Source organism: Dromaius novaehollandiae, chromosome 1, assembly GCF_036370855.1.
Source record: "Dromaius novaehollandiae isolate bDroNov1 chromosome 1, bDroNov1.hap1, whole genome shotgun sequence".
NCBI classification, from domain to species: domain Eukaryota; kingdom Metazoa; phylum Chordata; class Aves; order Casuariiformes; family Dromaiidae; genus Dromaius; species Dromaius novaehollandiae.
In genome coordinates, this window is record NC_088098.1 from 96440982 (window position 1) to 96460715 (window position 19734).

Sequence of the window (19734 nt, forward strand, 5' to 3'; positions counted from 1 at the left end):
TGCCTCACTGAGGGCTAGTATTTATTAAGTGCTAACTGTTGCAAGCAGAGTTTAATTTCTTGTGTGGCTTCATTTTTTTGGTTGTGTGATATTTTGATGGGAAGATTACAAGAAGCAGTCCTTTTAATTCTTTGAATGGTTTGATCTTGCTCCTGCCCTAGATGGCCACTATTATGAATATTACTGTTTGAGTCACGAGTGCCACGACTGGAGCCCTGCTATGCCAGGTAGCAGCAAAAAGCTTCGGGATTAAGGCATGTACCTTGTCCCATTATTTGCATCTACAAAATAGAGCTTTAATGTGAATTACTGAAGAGTCCCAATAAGCTCATACTCATTCATTAGTGCTGTAAAAGCCTAAGATTTATTTAGTAAGTCTTGATATGCTGAATATTTTACTTTCATTTTAAATGGTACTGTGTCAAGGCCTTTTTCAAATTATATCTGTCTAAAACTTAGTAGCTATCAGCTTTAGAACTGTGTTTAAAATAACTTTGTCAAGCCATATTTGAGATTTTATTGCTGCATTAAAACACTTTTTATTGTGTCATAAAATGCATAGGCAGTATTTACACTTCCAACTACCTTAAATATGTAGCCAAGCCCTTTGGAAAAGATGAGATATTGGCATGGCTCACTTCAGTGAGATCTTGCTTAGTAAGAATGCTGCAGTGTATTATTGTTTCAATATCGAGTGGACGTGTTTGCTGGAGTATGCATAACATCTTGGTTAATGCATCTTACATGGTAGAAAACCATCTGATGGGCATTTCTGAATGGAACAGCTGCCACGTGTTTTTGCTGCGAAGAGGCACTGCGGGCCTACTTGGTGGGCTGGGGAATTGGAAATCAGGAGAGCGGGGCTCTGCTCACACCGCTAGCACTGAGCTGTTGTTCCCTGACCTTGAATATTCTTGAGCAAATCACTTAACTCCTCTAAGCTATTGCATATTTGAGGGGAAAACAGGTAATGAGTTATTTGAAATGCATACTCTTTGTAAGACATTCAGATACCTGTAGCTGAAAAGGATTATCGCAGTGTATGCTATTACTCTGGGTGTACTATTATTCTGTGTGATTTGAAGTGTCCTTTGCATCAACGAGTATATTTTTGACCACAGTTTTTTCTGTAAGACGTTGCTCTATAAAAATAATCGTGGGTATGTTCCTTAGCAGCGCAAAGAAATCCTTCACCTGCTAAGAATGATGCGATTGTTTTGCTTGAGTGCCTGGGAATTGCTTTGGCAGAAGTACAACTTCGTATTTTTAAAATATTTATTCCACATTGCCCTATTAATGTACCTTAGCACTGTTCTTGAGCGACTTGATCTAGCAATGATGGGTAGTAGTCAAATTTCTGCTATTGCAATCTTTTGCATCAACTGAGGCTGCTGACAAACGTACTTTATTTGCAATAGATGCTTGGCTTCTAAAAACTGGCGTTGGATCACTAATCCACTTTACATTCATCCCAAAATCAGTGTGACATTTTAATGAGCCTGAGCCTGATGTTCAGGTTTAATTGTGAAGCTTATTTGTTGGAAATGGGACGCAATGTAGATACTGTCTAGAACTGCATATTGGACTCTACACGCTTCTCTCTGGATTTGCTCGTTGTTCTGATGCTCATTTTTCTTGGACATTTGTGGGTAGGAGTATAGGAATCTATGAAGTTATATGAGTGCATTGATTATCAGAAATGTCATCTAGATTCATTGTTGGGGCAGAGTTTCTTTTGTCCAGGAAATATTAGGGTTTGGGGTTTGTTTTTTGGTGGAAAGCCAAGCTGAATTTTGAAATATATTGTAAGCTAACCATCCCTCCCTCCATCCCTCCAAATTGCAGTTTGAGATCATCAAAGAATTTCTGTCTGCAGGGTTGAAACAAAGTGATGATTTTTACTCATATTCTGCTAATCTTTTGTGCACAACTAGAACTGTAGAAGAAAATGCAGTGAAAGTTGCAATGAAAAAATTTTGATATAAAAGTAAAACAAAATATTCCAACACTGTCTAAAAGAGTTATGTATGTCTACTTCTCCCCACATAAAATAAACGTATTCCCATGAAATGTTTTGATTTTTAATGAAAAGACATTTTTATGACAAAACTGTTCCCTCAGTGGTTTTTGTTTGTTTGTTTTTCAACTATTCTGTGTATAGCTTTGCGGGACACACAGTGTGAGAGAGAATGAGCGTTGACTTGAAAAGAGGCTGTTATGAACAGCTGTATTTCAGCCCAGCAGTTCTCCTCACTTCCCAAAGATTGTAACAAAGTTGTCCATAAGGGGGATTCTCTTCCTTCCTAAACTAGAAATAAGAAAAAAAAAATCTCCTCTCTCAAGCACCTAGCACACAAACCAAGTGGCTTTCAAAGCTAGGATCCTGGATGAGAGAGCCAATTTCAAAGGCTTTCTTTGGGAACTGCTGACAGCAGTTGAAGACATCACATCTGGAGATAAAGCTTTAAGTTCGGACCATATGCTTGATAAGTGTGTTTTTTCTTTTTTGTTTAAATGAGCAAAGTAAGTATCCAACTAAAAATGGTGGAGAATTCAAAAGACCCATAAAACATAAAAATGAGATGTGCTTTTTTTCATTTTTTGAAAAGTATGCTAACGTCTCTTACACTGTTATCGTGGAAATAGTAATGTGCAACAACTCTTTGGACTGTCCAATCCCAAGGACAGTTAATTTAGTCTTTGATCAAACTCCATTTTATTCACAGAAGGGCAGGAGATTTTTATAGGTGAGGAGCACATCTGCTAGGAGGCGAAACAGTGCTGAGGCACCCTGCATTGAAGATCTGAGGTAAATATGGCACTGAAAGCTTTCATGAATGGTTGCAGTTTTGTCAGGCATTTGTAACTATTCCATTGCCTGAATTTAATAATGCCTGCATCTTCTATAGCACTTCTTGTAACTATCTGTTAGCGATTTTTAAAGGAGGAAGTTGTTCATTGCTATTTCTCTTTTTGATGGAAATGACTCTGAAGCACTGAGAAGCAATGACTTGCCTAAGGCCTAGAGCCCAGTCATGTGTCTAGGGCTCTTCAAATCAGTCGGCCCAGCCTGCACCAGTAACACAAATGTTTGCTGCTTGCAAGAAAATATTCTGCTACATTCACAGAAAACAAATCACTGAATTGGGTAGGAGATTAAAATTTGTAATTGTGTCAATTCCAAAGCTTTGCTCTTGCTCAGGGGAGGAGTAGAAATGTGCTGTGCGAGCTACATGCCAATCAAAACAGCTGGAACCTCCAACACTCAATAACAGCAACCACCTATCCATGCAGAAGGTATAGGTAAATAATTATTCATGGCAATGATTCTGTGGCTAATTTCTGAAGAACAAAATACATCCCTGAAAATCTTGAGCTGTTCCTAGACAACTCTGCCAGAAGGTGGGGGGTTATTCAACCAGCTCAGCCTGCAGTTCTAATATATATGCCGTATTTCCTTTATAGATGAAGGACTTCCTTCTGCGGGGCTGTGCATTGAGAAAGTTCCAAAGCTGCTAAATTTAATTTAAAAATCTGGTGTGTATCTGTGACCTCCTTTATCTCTTCAGTCTTCATTAAGAAGGATGTTTTTCTTTTGTTTTGTTTTTTATTGCATTGATTGAACTTTTTCACACAATCAAACAAAACCCAAAGACCTCTGAAATAATAAATCTTGAAGCCAATCAGGTCTTGTTAAGACAGCTGACTAGAGGTGCTCCTCCAATGGTGTTCTGGCAGCAGTGAGCACCTTTTGTTTTTTGTTTTTTTTTTCTGTATGAGGAATGAATTCATAACAACTATTGCTGCTCATCCTAGTGGAAACTGGAGATGCTGTGAAAAAGATCGGCGAAGTCACTAAAGCGAAGGAGTGGTAACCGTGTTGTTTGCAATAATCTTTACAATCCTGCAGTCACTCGAGCACTCTCTGGTAATCAAGTCTAGGTTGACTCAGTGGACTGGAAAAGTGGTTGGCTATAAAAGTCAGGAAAAAAAAGATTTATATGCATTTGTAGATGTATATTATCCTCTGTCTTTTTAATTTATTCCCATACGCCCATCTAACCCACTGAGACACTTATCTTCTGCATGCTAACAGCATGCCAACTTTGTGGCTTGGACTTGTACATATATTTTATATTTTTACCATTGGTAATCACAGTACTAATTCAGGAGTTCAGTTAAAATCCTGCTTCACTTTTGTGCACGAAAGTCTCTGAGCATGTTGCAATATGATTTCCTTCGGCAGTGATTTCACAGTATATTTTTTGTTAATAAGGCTGTTCAGTTGCTTGGCTTAAAAGCTCACATGGGCCTGGAATCCCTCAAGCTTGGAGAACGTCTGGGTCTTGGTTCATCTAGAATCAGTATATTTTGCAGATACAGCTTTATCTGGAGGAGTAGGCGCTTAGGTTTCTTCTTGTATCCTGTTTTTCCCTCCCCTGTGGTCAGCACACTTAAATATTTAATGTGTGGCAAGGCCTGCAGTGGTGTGGGCTCTGCATGTTGTGAAGAAAGGCTGTAGGCCCCTGCTGTTCTCCAAGCCTGAACAGGGCCTCTTTGAACACGTGACCTTTATACAGATCTTGCATCAAAAGAACTACATCAGTCGTGCACATTCTGCTAAACCACGCCGGAGATCAAACCTTGGGGATGGAGGGCAGCAGCTGAGGCTGATGAGGCGGGAGCAGTGCTCTCCGGGCAGCACGCAGCCTTCTCCTGAAGTGGTGGGTGCAGCTGGCAGTAAGCACGTGCCCCGGGAGAGGGGAAACAGCACCTAAGCTGCTTCTGGCCCTATTTGGCTACCTGAAAACTTCTGTGCAATGGGGCCAGCTTTTGCAAAACCCAGCAGTTTCTTGTGCATTTGGGTTTTAGCTGAAAAGTTGCTTAGGCACAAGCCGACGAAAGGAGGTGATGGCTTTCTGCTGATGGCCGTACCTCTCAGTGCTTCTCCTACTGCTGCTTTTACACTGACATCTGCAGTGGCTCTCTTCTAGTCCATCCTAGGTATGCGTAGCCCACAACTCTGCAGCTTCACAAACAGCTCTGGTTGGAGAATATGTAAACTAGTGGATATGTTTATCTGCCTGTTGACAAAAAATATGTGTCAGATAATATCTTCCCTTCAGATATGTGCTTATGATACTTGTTTTTTTAAAATGCGCTTTCTTTCATTCAGGCATCTGCTTTTATTTTTTTTCTGACATCTTGCCAATTTCTCTTCAAAATTGCTCTTTCTGATTATCATCATTTGAAATGATGACAAGTCATGGTAATTTATGTGGTGAATATGAGGAAAGTTTTGGAGCTGTGCTTAATTTTCTTTTTAAAACTTTTTTCAGTTCAACTGGCATTCCTTTTCAAGCCGCTGGATGAGTGAATTGCCCTTGACTGTCCAAAAGTGTGTGTGTCTGTGTGTGTTTTTGTGATGACTAATTCATTTCTAAGCTAACTGACTGGGCCCAGAGAAATCTCTGCTGGGCCAAGCTGATTTAAGCAATAACCTCATTCATGTTTGCATGAATAAATACTTTCTGGAAGACCTCTGCTGCATAGCCTTGCTGTCCATCAATTTGGACAAAAAGGACTGAGCAGAAGACCTGGGAAAGCATGGGCACAGCATATTATGGTTGGGATCTACAGGATAGAAGTGCTTTATGGGGGCTATCAATGGTCGAAAAAGTCTTAAAGAGGATGAGCCTGGAAGAGTTATGATCCTGGGGACTTAGGAAATTTTGGAAAAAAATGCATTAGGACCAGAGTGGAGCCAGAAAGCTGGAGATTGTCAGAGTTTTTACTGGGAACAAGGCTAGGAGAGGCGTAGAGAGGGAACACTACAAGGATGAGTTACTTCAGAGAAATTTCTACGTTTTTTGCTTTGTTTCCAGAGACAGCCATCTCAGATCTTGACTCTGATGCTTTTAAGGTAGGCTCACTATGGAGATGCATCATTTCATGATTCCCACTTCATGTACAGCCCTAAAGAAAAGGCCCTGGTTTCTAGTTCTTGCACAGGGAAAATAAGCAGGGAGGAAAAACAGAGATAGCCAGCACTCAGCAAGCAGAAGAAAACTATCCAGAAACAGGTAAACATACTTTTGCTGTTGGTGTGGTTGCACTTTTAAGCACTGAAAGCTGATAAGCAAGTATGCAGCAAATGTGCTACCAACCACATCCAAGCAACTTCATCTTGCTTCAGGGAGGAATCAACACTTCAACACTCTATTTAGATTTCTCTCTTTTTACAGTGAAACATAAAACTAGCTGCTCATTCCCACATTAGCACATATGGACTTTCAGAAATTCTGCTGTCATAACAACTTTGTCAGCTTTTAGTAAAAATGGTCAGCTCAGTATACTTTTGCCTATTTCTTCTCAAAAGACTAAAGCAACAAGTAAAATCCTAATGTTTTGATGTTTGCATGAAGCATGGTGTTCTTTTGTTTTTAAGCAGTTCCTTTCAAAGCCAACAGCTATACTCCTTTTACATATGATGATACAACATGAATATATTTTAAAATTAATTTTCACAATGATCATTAGTTCAGCTCAGGAGCAGTTTTTGACAATCGTCTCTGCTCAAATCTCTCATCAGGTAAGTGCATACGTGAATTGAATAAAGGCAGGAATTTTGCATGTCAAGTTACTACTGTGCAGCTGTTGCTTTTTTCATGATGCACATGATTATTTTAAAAACACAGGTTCTTTCATAAGTATATCAGAAGTTCTTTGCTAGGAAATGGTCACTCTTCTCCCTCTGCAATTGAATCAAGCCCACTTTCACCTCTGTCTTGATTTATTCTTCACAAAATTATCCACATATCTTTTATGTTTACGTAGATTATTTCCTTCAAGATGCTTGTTCTTTCACTTTAAATCCTATATTTGATTGAATTGTAACCAAAACAAAGTAGATTAAAATGCCTGTGATCAATCAATCATTTAATTGATTCCCTGAGAGGAATCACTTGTGCTTCTTGCTTCACTGAGCTTGTGGTTTTCTCAGCATCTCCTGTTGTGAGTAGATCTCTCAGAATTTCTACTGTTTGGTTTTTTGTTTACTTATTTTCTGTGAACTCTCTGCTTCCTGTGCATTGCTGTAAATGTCAGAATGCATCTTGGCAATTCTTCAGCTCTTTTTTAAACTCAGTTCTTGCTGTGATAACACTAGCCTTTAAAAGATGCCACTCCTACTTTTTTAAAAATAACATCCTTTTAAGAGGTTTCAGCTACCACTCATTTAGAGCCATGTTTTTTTTGTTTTTTTTTTTTGTTTGTTTTTTTTTGTTTTTTTGAGAGCTTTCTTGTTTCAGTTATCATAGACTTAAGAGAGTGGGAATTTTGTTCTTGTTTCCTAATGGTGTTTTAGGTAAAATCTGAATCCTTTAAAGAAAAGGCAACCAGAGAAACCATGAGATGGATGCAAGTAGAGAAAAGGTCAACTTGAAGTTTTGTAGGCATACACCTCTGGGGAAGAGAAGTTTCCCATGCAGGTTTAGGTGGAAATTACATAGTTAACCTCTCCTTCTGATTGCAGATGAATGCTGATGCTTTTTAACTCAATCACTATTTCTCTATAGCTATGTGGCTGCTGTTAATATCTCAGTAAGTCCCAGTCTTGCAGCACTTATTCCTGTGTCCTTGCAGATAGGGATTTGAGACAGGTGGATGATAAGTGACTTAACCCAGATCACACAGGGTGGTGGATCCCTTGCTGGCACTCTTATCAGTGTGCTGTCTTTTACTTTCTCTGATTTTTGACTACAGTTTTCTTTTAATTCTTCAACTGTTTCACTGGTGGTTATTCAAGTCCCAAATTCCCTCCCTGGGGAAGCAAAGTCTGAGGAAAGTCTAGTGATGTGGGAACAAGCTTTGACTAAATATCTGAGTACAGCTGACACCAAAATTGCCATGAGTACCTTCACAAGTGTGCTAGGCTGGTCATTTTGAAGGGTGTGTCTCAACTTTGTTGGTGACAGGGGATGGCTCTGGAGCAGGTGAAATGGATTTCTGTAAGGTGAAAGTAAACAAAAATGTCAGTGGTGCACCTAAAGCACTCCAAAAGCTAGTGGCTCCCCACTCCGTAAGACCAGACTAGGCCTAGTACAAAGTAAAGGCCCTGGAGTGGTTATACAGTGGCTGCTGTTCTCAAGACCAGCTGCTTTGCCCCACAGATCTGCTCCTGCTGAGCTGCAGTACTTGCTAACCTAAATATAAGCCAAGTCTGCCAAACCCTATTTGAGGCCTTCTCTAAAGAGACTGGCATTCAAACTTACTAATGTTTCTGTGTTGGCTTTTCGGTGAGTGTGGGTACGTGCCTGTGTTTTTATTGCTTGTGAGCACTGAGATGAACACTTGTCTATTTGCACAGGGTTTTCTTCATGTATTTGTTGCACATTGTGGATTAGACTATGTTGATGCTTACTTCTTGTTGGGTTTTTTTTGTTTTTTGGGTTTTTTTTAGTGCCATTTATTTCCATGAGGTTAGTTACAATTTCCTACCATTTGGAATAAGGTTTTGCATACAATATCTCTTTGTGGTGTGGTTTGCTTGGGCATCTGAGGTGCACGATGTTTAAATGTCTTTTTCTGTTTTATCTCCCTCATCTTCCTATTTCCAGCTGCGTAACTGAAATATTCTGAGCAAGCAAACAATTATGACTAGAGACAACTATGTTTTGGGTTCTGCTAACATTCATAAGACTTGGGGTTCACAGACATTGCTGAAGATGTCTGGCACAAATGTAAATGTGAATAACAAATCATTCTCTGAATGGCAGTGAATGAATTCCTGCTAATAAGCATGCTAAGCATGCCTGGTTTGTTTCTCTAATAAAACTCAGCTTTAAAGATTAAAATTTTGCTAAAATATAGGCAATAGTGGTGTAAATGCTTTCAAAATAAATTTGTTTTTGCTGTCCCTGCAGGATGCTGCTAGGTACTGGAACGTTTAAAAACCCTTCCATTACCTTTCTCCCTCCAAGCCACTTTCAAACCTGTTAAAAGAGAAATACCTCCAAATAACAGTGCTGCAGAATAAAGCAAGAGACTAGCTACTGTCGTTATGATTTTTTGGAGGAAAGGTGTTTTTTTTTCGTTCTTTTCTTTTTTCTCCTTTTATCCCTGTCTGATGCAGCAGATCATTAATTTCTGACGGAAGAAGTAGGTGCCTAACTCACACCCATCTTCTGCTTTAAATTCAGTTGCTCTCTCTTCAATATCTTTTCATTATTTTTTTTTCTCTCTCTCTTCCAGTTCTTCCTACTAGACCCCTCTTTACTGTTACCAGGGGGATTAGACAGGACACCCAGAGTGCTATGGAATTAAGAAGACATTCTACAAAGCTCAAGGTATAGCACAGCAGCATCAGTGTTTTGCTCAACAGCAGCTGAAGAGATGTTAGGGTGAACTGAACTGGCAATTGGATTACAGCAGTAAAGTGGTTTGTGCAAAGGATCCCTTGGGAACTGGTATAGGCAATGGCATTTGCTTGTAAAGTCTACCTCTGTACTTTTTTTTTTTTTCTTTCTCCTTCTCCCAATGTAAAGATCATGCTAAGCCTTACCTTTGTGCCTAGTGTACTTCAGTTTTATACTAATATTGCAAGTAGAATAACCTGCGTGCACCAAGATGTAAACTTTTCTCAGTGTCAGGTTTTTCAAATTTGTTTCAAATGAAAACTGTATGTGTGTTGGGTTGTTTAATGTTTTAAAACTTCACCCTCTACCTTGATTCTGTATTTACTTAGAGAATGCACACCTACACAGTGTGTGGCAACTCATCTAAGGGAATTAAATGAAAACATTGGGTCTTGGCACACAAAAGAGAAAGTTAAGCAGAGCACTGGCTGATGAAACTAAATAGCTGGTGGTGGTGGCTTCTAGGTTCCTGGGGGAGTGGGGTTCCCTTTCCAGGGGGATGAAAATTTTGCTGCCAAGAATACAGAGAAGCTTTGTTGTCACTGACAAGTGCATTCATTCTTCTTAGACATCTACTCTGGGCGAAGGTCATGGAAAATGGCTTATCTTATATTTACTGACACTTTAAGTAACCCCCAAACACATACCAGGCTGTACTGAAGCTAAATCTACCTGTGTAAGAATCTAATTCTTAGAGCTGCAGAAACGAAACCAAAAAATCTCAAACCAAATGTCTGGAGATACCTTGCTTGCTTAGGCTGTGATTCATATAATTAATTTCTTTTTATCAATCACTATATACTCGTGCTGATCTGCTTTGCTCAATCAGGGTTTAGTTAAGGGATGTTAGCTTATACTGGGCTCGAGGCAGGTGGACCCAGTAATAAAGTCAAGGATTATTAACAGAAGTAGACTATTTATTTACAGTTCTATTCCATTAAGAAAAAATTGTAAACAAATCACCTCCTTCAAATGGACTGATTTAAAATAAATAAAAAAGAAAAGACTGTGTATGTGTCTCTATCATATTTCATGAATAGTTTGTCACCATAGTCAGCAATCAAAGCCGAGCCTGGGGCTGGAAGCAAATGTACCAATGTGCAGGGGCCCATAAGGCTGCCCGCTGAGGCTGGAGAGCAGTGCAACACTCATTACTTGGCAAGAAATCATGGAAGTAATCAGCAGGGTCCCAGAAGGTCATCCTCCTTCTAGTGTTGCCTAAAAGGCTTGTTGCTCTTTTCCTTTCCACTGTTTGAATTGATCCTGTCCAACAGAGTCTGGCTTTGTACATAAATCCTTGCTAAGCTTTCAGTCTGTAATTTAGCCGTGCTAACTTGCCTCATATTTCTTGGTGCACAAAACTAGAAGAGATTTCTGGTTTGATAATGTTGATATTTATTAAAAGTCTGGGCTGAAAATAGACTGCTCCAACACACTAACAGCCACCATGTCTGTAACAGCAGTTCAAGCTCTTATCTTGCTGTGTTTTATTGATTAGAATTTGAGCTAGTTAAGCCAAAGGGATTTTGCAGTGCAGAGGGAAGCGATGAAACTTGTGCTTCTAAATTCTTTGGTCATGTCTCAGAATCCTGCTCAGCTCTCAGTGCCAAGCAACATGAAGAGCTTGCTCCAGAAAAAATGAGGCTGTTACGAGCACGTGCCAACTAAGCCCTTTCTTCTGTATATTGAAGAGGTTTTACAAGTAGACAATACTGTGTTTCTTCTCACTACTTCCAGGAAATGAAGTGTGTTCCCCCCAAATTAACCTCTTTGATGACGTGATGGGGAACCTTGATATCGTGCTGTTATGGAAAGGAACACCTAGGGAACTGGTTTAACTTTAGATTTTTACTTAGATCTGTACAGTTGGGTATGTAACAAGTTATTCTATAACCACCAAAACTAAGGATTCCTCCTCTTCTCCTTCCCTTCCTCTTCCCTATCAAGAAATCTTGTTTGGGTGTTCCAACCTCTAATGGAGGAGGGTGGGCTCAGACTCTGGCTTTCCTTTACCAAGGGCCCTCTTAAGGCATCTCTTCTTTACCTGATGGTGATTTTCCTAACACTTGAAGTAAATGAACAACTTTCAGATTTCTAAACCTTTGTCAAATTTGACTGAAAAATAGATGACGGTTTTGAATGTGGTCAAGAGTGAATTCATAGGGAGAGTGTGGTTATGAGAATTTTGTTTATCTGAAAAGTATACTTAAAAGTCAAAAACCTTTAATATTTCTGCTTGGATTAATAGACGTACTAAGTTTCCACTTTCAGCTATCTCTGAAGAACTGCAGAGCATGTGAAAAGGGAGGAATTGGGCATATTCTTAAGGGAACTTTTTTTGGTTTATAGCTTTCACTTTTCTTAAAAGGAACCCACTCCGAGGACATGTATACTTTCTGAATGGTTGGATCCAGAAGGTTTTGATGGGCAATTGGTAGACATGCAAAATACAATATATCACATCACTCTACAACATCTTTCTTGTGTTTCCAGGCTTGGGAAGATGAAATGGACTGTTGTATGTGTGCATAGATGTGTGTATGTTTAGGTTAAAGTGAAAAAACCCTTAGACTTCAAGGAACAATATTTCAGATAACAACATCCAGTAACTTAAGGTATTGTGTCCACTTTGGGCATGCTGGTTTCCAACTTAAAAACAAGCCATAGACAGCTAGCTGTAGCATTGTGCAATCAAAATTGCTATTGACTTCTGTAGGGGTAGGCTTTCACAGGATAAATGAATGCTTGACCTAATAACACTGGACCAAACCTTCTCTTATTTGAAAAGTGACATGGGAAGTTTCATATCCACTCAGATTAGACAGGCACTTTTATTACAAGGTCACATCACAAAGACATGTACAGAATAAACTATGTGTTGTACAATTTATCTATGTCAGGAGGACAGAAGAGGGAGCTGACCCTGCTAGAATTTGATCCAGTTGTGCTTTCAAGCTCAGGTACTGCTGCTCCAATAATGAGATCCTTGTGTTCCTGGGAATAACAGGTGTTCCCTAACTGCCCTCAGATACCTTTTTTTTTTTTTTTTTTTTTTTTGGAAGAGATATAATGGTCTAATGGAACTATATCAGGACCTGAGCTATAGACAACATTTGGCCTTACCTGAGAGCTTTATTTTTCTCAATAGTTCAGTTGCTTCCTCTGTGCAAATGGAGATAGGGGATTTTAATGTATATGGCTGCTGCTAAAATGAATCAACTAACATATTAAAAGATGAGAAGAGCCATATGAGTGCTGAGCAGTGACAATGCTGTAGGTTTTGTGAGGGAAGGGGAGAAAGAACGTAGAAAATAGATTCTAAGTTCAGATTTAAAAAATCTGAATTGTCATGTGAAGATAAACTGTATCTACCCTTACATCTCTCACAGTTATAGCATGACATTAAGAAAACTAATACAAGAAACAGAAACATTGGCGGTTTCATAAACTCTGCTTAGAAGTTTAGGCCTAATGTGAAACAATCAAAAGGACTGTAGTTTATTCAACTGCTGTTTTAAAACTAGTAAGAACTTTCCTCCTCCCCCCCAATAAACAAATGCGAAATACAGCAAGACCCAGGTGCAACACTTTGAGTGATATAGATGCATTTTGGATGCCAGTGTTTCTTATTTGGGAATTGCCTTCTTTGGAGAGTATGTACACAGAAACCTGAGGGCCTCTCTGTTCTCTTTGGACTGCTGTCAGTGGGTTTACTGTTTTGAATGTGCATCCTTTTCATCTGTATGAATGAAAGCTGAAATTCTTGTCCAGGTCCAGAATCGTGTCCTTCTATTACATTAACAAATGGCAGCCTGATGGAGTCATAAATAATTTATGAACTTGGGATATTGATTTTTCTTTAGCACTTATAGGAAATTATACGCTTGTGGCTTCAAGAAATAATTGGACCAATTTAATCGCATAAAAATTATAGTCCTTTCTAATTCTTTTCAAATGGAACTTTAATGACCACTGGGCGTGTTATAGAACAGAGCAGAAAAGAGGGTACCTGCATGGACTAAAGAAATAGGAGGGCCAGAAACTGCAGGGTTTTTAGGTTTAACAAAAATGACCCCATGGCAGAGGTTTTGAATGAAATTTAATTGACATTTGTCTCTCACAAATCAGTCTTTCCACAAGGAAATAACACAAACTCCAATAAAAATATGTAGTAGCACAATGCAAATTAATGGTACAGAGCATTTCTGGTATCTTAAGGACAATGAAAATGAGGTCCCTTCCTCCCCCCAAAACCCCCAACCAGTTCCATTTGTAAAACTTCACTGAGTAGAAGGTGTTTTTCCCTCCAATAGAATGTAATTTTCTTTTTAGTGTAGTACTGTTCTATGTAATGTCTGTATCTGGGAAAAAAAAGGCTAGAGTAGAAGGAAAACATTTCAGTGACTTGACCAAAAATAATCCTGAACTTGTTGTTTGATTAGGGGGAAAACACATATGCTTCTTGGTCAGAATATTCCATGAGGTTTCTGACTGGGTCTAATTGGAATGTAAATACTTTGGGAACGATATCTCACCAGAATGGTAAAGTCTGAAAGAACTGCATTGACCAGATTCCCAGGAATATTAAAATAAATTGCAAAGCTCTTCTGCATTCTTTCTTGCCTGAAAAAACAAGCAAGAATACTCATCTGCAGACAGGTTTTAGTGAAATCTAGTGGTACTTCCACTTTTACCATTCTGCATTATTTAGAAAGCCATCAGGAAACCAACATTATAAAACAGGTGTCCTAGAATGAGGTTTCAAACCTTTCTGGAGAAAAATGTAAGTTTGCAGATGGAATTTAAGTGCCCTTGAAATGTAAAGGATGGATATTGTTTGATCTGGTTTAAACTTATGCTTTTTTCTTATTGAGTAAAAAATGGGGAAAATCACAAACTTTATTACATTTCTATCTTCAGCAGAGTATCACTTGAGCTTGACGTGAAGCTTATTTCATCTAATCCATTTTGCCCATCCATGACAGAAACATAACAAATAGGCACTATCAAAAAATGCAAAGCTGCCAACAATTTCAACACTAATAATGAGAAGATATTTATGTAGTTCATACTCATGACCCTTGCAATATTAACCGTAGGCTCAATGTGGCATGTTAAATGGTAGATTAATGCCTGATGCTACCTTGAGTCCGAGAGTTACAGAACATCTCATAACGTTTTCCAAGGGCACAAAGTAGATCCAGGAACTAGGATATAGGCAAACAAACAAAATAGCTTTATGTTATACCTTATACCGGCCTGGGCACTAAAAAAGTACTATCAAGATTTCAATCCAGAGTGCTGCCTGCTTGTGGCATAGCTGCAGTAGCTGAGGGATATAGCTTGTTGAGAGGATGTGCTCAATATATGTTTCCTGCCCATACGCTGTAGAGAATGTCTAAGTCTTCTCAGAATGGTTTGGGACTTTGTGTCCTTTGGACAGTTTAGTCGTGTGTCAGATTTGTGGTAATCTGGCCTTAAATACAGTGATGGCATGCAGATGTCACAAGACTAGCTTTCATGGTTGGCTTTTCATTTTACAAGGTTGAAAGGAAATGTTTTTTTTCTTTTCCTCCTGGGACTTTTGGGTTGTTCTCACCTGTTGGTGGCCAACATACAGAAGCTGTGAAGTAAGTTGTGCTTATTATTTTTTTCAAAGCATGACACTGTCAGTACTGCTGTACTGGGAACTCACTGTGTGGGTTACATGAGGTATAATGTCCCAGTTCTGGATGTGATTATTGAATCTGCAGATTGCTAGTCCAAACCACTGATAAAGGCTGGACAAGAAAGGCCCTCTCTTTTGACTGCTATATTCAAAACCTACAGTAGTTATGACGAAAAATGGTGTAAATATAGAACCTTATAGATATATATTCTATATAAAAATAGAATGTGTATATGCTACACTTCAACATACATTTTATGACCAGAAAACATTTATTTTATGATTGGGTAATAAAAATGTTATTAAATATAACATCAAGGCTCTTTATTCGGTTTGATGCACAGACTTATGCAAATAACTTGCATTAGCATTTTTATGAGTGAGATTTGAATGGCAAGCTTAGTAATAAATCCCTGGGCAGTGTTCAGTGTGATAACATTAGCTCCTTGTGTCACTTTATTTGGAGAGCTAATGATTTTTCTCCACTTGTCAATTCTGAACTGATAAGAGTTTAGGAACAAACAAGATGTGGTTATGGGCTGCCCAAAGAGTGCAAGCAGTTTTATTGTTGAATTGCTGGTTCAGATCTGTTTGGGGCTGGTAGTGAGCAGTGACCAAAGATGGTTTTATCAAATGACTTACTGGTCTGTGTGAAATAAAATCATGATGGGTCTTGCAGTGCAGGCACCCAGGAAGGGGCAGAAAAGGAGGGAAGCCCTTGAGCATGCCCTGTTCTTCTTTCTGCCTGAACATCTCATTTATTCTGGAATACAGATTTTGATATGCAGCCAGGGCTCATTACTGCAGGGCCTGTTGCAGGAGCTTGTGTGTTGCAGCAGGCTTTCAGTGCAAGACACAGTCAGTCTGGATCACAGTGGGGAAAAGAAGTCCACGTAGTCACCATGTGGCAATTTATTGCCAGCAAAGAGGAAAAGATGTGGTTTGGCTGGACACAGAGACTAGATTATTTTTGTAATCCTGAATGGAGCTGGGTCTGAGGGGAAACCCCCCCACTAATCTGTAGATCAGGCATAGCTCTTAGGACTGCAGCTCCATGTGAAGCCAGTGAAGCCCATACTGTGGAATGGCTGAGGGCACCATGCTGGGGCTACGTCCAGCAGAGCACGTGGCTTGCTGCAAATGTCAGTAATACAGCTGTTGACTGGGGGGAGTAGGAGACATCAGGTAAACTCATGCAGAGTGGGAGGTTTCTGGGTTACTCATCACAGGGAGAGAACAGGAAACTCTGAAGAGAAGATCTGAGGTGGAGGTCAAGTGCCCGAACACCTTCTTCCCCTTTTCTTCCAGCTATGTGTCCCTGGCTGCTTAAATTCTTCTGGATCTCTGAAAGTGTTCTGTGTGATGCTAAGATTATAAGGGGAATATTGCAGCGCACCTCCTGAATGTGACATAAAAGTTGTTGAGATGTCTAGTTCAGGCCCTCAGGCAAAGTGCTTGTGAACATAATTTACTAACATCAGCGGTACTGAAAAACACTGGCAAGCACTTTGCATGGACAACCTGCAAATTCCATAGTGTTACAGATACCTGCAGCCCGGCAACTATTTGTCATTCTAGGCTGGTTTCTTTCTTTTGCTGAGAGAATGGATCCTACACATTGGAGAGAAACGAATGTTTACTGCTCAATTAGAAAATTTTGTTTTCCTGGAGACAGCATTGATCTCTTGGAGTGTTATGTTATCTGTCACTGTCTAATAACAGACAAAATCTGTTGCTCAGATGCCGAAAACAGTAGAGCTGAGGCCAAATGAGACTCGGCTGAAGAGGCAGGATGCTGCTTCTGTGTGTGGGAGAGGGTTTCAGAACGAAGGGAGTTGGCATATGGGACGTGACTGATCAAACTTTGAGGAAAAAGACAAGTATATTTAGCCTAGTAGGAGTAAGTGGAAAGAACAGAGCCAAAGGGCATAAAGTTGTTGTATCTTAGTGTGCATAACTGGACCAGATTTGATTACAAAATAATGGTGGACAGCTGTGAGTTACAAGGTTACATGCTACAGCTTTGAGCTACCTCTGGTGATATTCTGGACAGAAAAGCCATAAAGACAATTAATTCCCCCCCTACCCCCACCCCTCGCTCTCTGTGGAACAACTGACCAAAAAAATTAGCTAACTTTCTTACTGGAAACCAGACTGAGGATCTGTGTATGCCAGATGTACGCAAATGAAGGTCTGCTGTTCTGGTACCTGCCACTTCTGTTCTGCCCATCAGTCACGAAAATATCCAGGCTGCATACGCAGACCCGCGCTGCGGCTTGTTTCGGAATATTTTCCCTTTCTGCCCTTTAATTTTTCAGCTCTGTCTTTACATACCCGATGTGACCTTGCTGCTGCATGTCTGTGGGGCAGCCCCTAGCCCAAGAACGCAGGGCGATGTTTTCCAGAAAACGTAGCTGGATAGCAAGATCCCCGAACACACGTATTCCCTGGCAGCTGCTACTTCATGGAGCAGGGATAGGAGAGGAGGAGGAGGGCTGGGGGGACGGAGCCGGTGCGGCCCCTGCCGCCTGCCTGTGCTCCCAGGGGGAAGGCTTCCCACGCCTGTCGCCACCGCCGCGGCCGCTCGGGCTCCCCCATCAGGGACGCGCCAGGAATTGCTTACCAGCGGCCGGTTAGCTCAGTTGGTTAGAGCGTGGTGCTAATAACGCCAAGGTCGCGGGTTCGATCCCCGTACGGGCCATTTGTTTTGCATACACGCCGACCTGGGGAACGAGATAGGTTAAAAACGAGACAAGGTAACCAGGACTAGTCAGCGTGGATTTACTAGGGGGCAAATCGCGCCTGACCAACCTGGTAGCCCACTATGCTGAGATGATTGGCTTGTCCGGGTGCATGAGGGGAGAGAAGTGGAAAGTGTCTTTTGTGGTTTATTTTGTTTTTGTTTTTTTTCCTCCTTTTTTCACCACAATTGCCCATAACAGTCTCACAAACTAGTGAAATATGGGCTATGTAAATGGACAGCAAGGTGGACTGAAAACTGGCTGAACTGCTGGGCTCAGAGGGCTGTGATGACCGGCATGAAGTCCAGCTGGAGACCAGTCACTAGTGGTGTAGTGCACGGGTCGATACTGGGGCCAGGACTGTTTAACATCTTCATTAATTACCTGGGTGATGGGGTGGAGTGAACCCTCAGCAAGTATATGGACAATACAAAATGGGGAGGAGTGGCTGATACACCAGATGGCTGTGCTGCCATTCAGAGGGACCTCAACAGGCTGGAGAAAGGGACTAACAGGAACCTCATGAAGTTCAACAAAGGGAAGTGCAGGGTCCTGCACCTGGGGAGAAAGAACCCCACGCACCAGTACAGTCTGGGGTCTGACTAGCTGGGTAGCAGCTCTGCAGAGAAGGACCTGGGGGTCCTGGTGGACAAGTTGACCGTGAACCAGCAATGTGCCCTTGCAGCAAAGAAGGCAACAGCATCCAAGGCTGCATTAGGAAGAGCCCAGCAGGTTGAGGGAGGTGATCCTTCCTCTCAACTCACTTAAACATAAGAAAAAATCTCTTTACTATGTGGGCGGTCAAGCACTAGAACAGCCCGGAGAGGCCGTGGAGTCTCCCTCCTTGGAGATATTCAAAACCAGGCTGGACATGGTCCAGCTACATGCTGTAGCTGACCCTGCTTTGAGCAAGGGGGTGGACTAGATAATTGCCAGAGGTCCCTGCCAACCTCAACTATTGTATGTGATTCATAAAGTGACTGGGGAAAGGGAAAAGAGAGATGAGAGCTGTTTGAAAGCTGGGCTGGAGTAGAGGGAGCTGGGGAACAGAAGGAAGGAGCTGTTGGTGCTGTTTGGGCAAAGTGGGGTAAAAGGCTGGGCATGGCAGTCCGTCCATGGGAGAGGGGACAAAAGTCAAAATGGAGCACTAACAGCTAGAGAACAAGGAGAAGTGATCTGGGGGAAAGGGCAGTGGAAAGAGGGAAGAGAAGGGTAAGTAATCTAGAAAAGAAGAGAGGAAGAAATATCCAGGTAGAAAGTGCACTGAGCAATATTTAAAACCTTTCCGTAGGGCATCACCAAATATTGAATATCTCTTGCCTCAGAGCATCTTCTTATCTTGTACTTCTGTTAATTAGCTTCAGGCATGAGGAAAGCATTGCACTGTTTCAGTCCTCGCTTTTCCTTCATAATCACAGGTAACTAAAATTTCACATCGGGTCTTCAGCTCATTATTTTGGTGCAACTCTGATAGTTCTTGTCTAGTTGTCAGAGGCTGGAACCAGTGATGCTGAGGTGAGTGATTTCCCCTCCCTGTTTTGGAGCAGGAGGACAGCTACTCTGAGATATTTCTCTAACAGCCTGCTTTTGCAGTGAATACATTCTGAACTCTTGAAAACACAGTCCCTCTACATTATTGAAAGCTAGATATCCATATAAGGGGCATCCAGACTTCCTAGGTGCATTTGGAAATCTTTGCTGTGAGCCTTTTTTTAAATTATTATTTACTATTTATTCTTCAGGAAAAAATTCCAGGCCAAACTGAAACATCGTAATAGAATATGCCTGCAGAAGTCACTCAGATGAATTCCCTGTGGGCTCAACTGGTTTGCCTGAAGGTGCTTCATCTGTAAATTACTCCTCTTAAAAGCAGAAGACAGATATTATTTTTGTCCTATTTATCCCTGAA

General features: G+C 40.7%; 1 non-coding gene across 1 annotated transcript; it reads left to right on the forward strand.

The window, feature by feature from the left end:
* The first annotated feature begins 17711 nt into the window (after nt 1-17711).
* On the forward strand, nt 17712-17785 carry TRNAI-AAU (transfer RNA isoleucine (anticodon AAU)). The gene has a single exon. It is a non-coding gene; the product is annotated as a tRNA-Ile (tRNA).
* Nucleotides 17786-19734: the final 1949 nt, after the last annotated feature.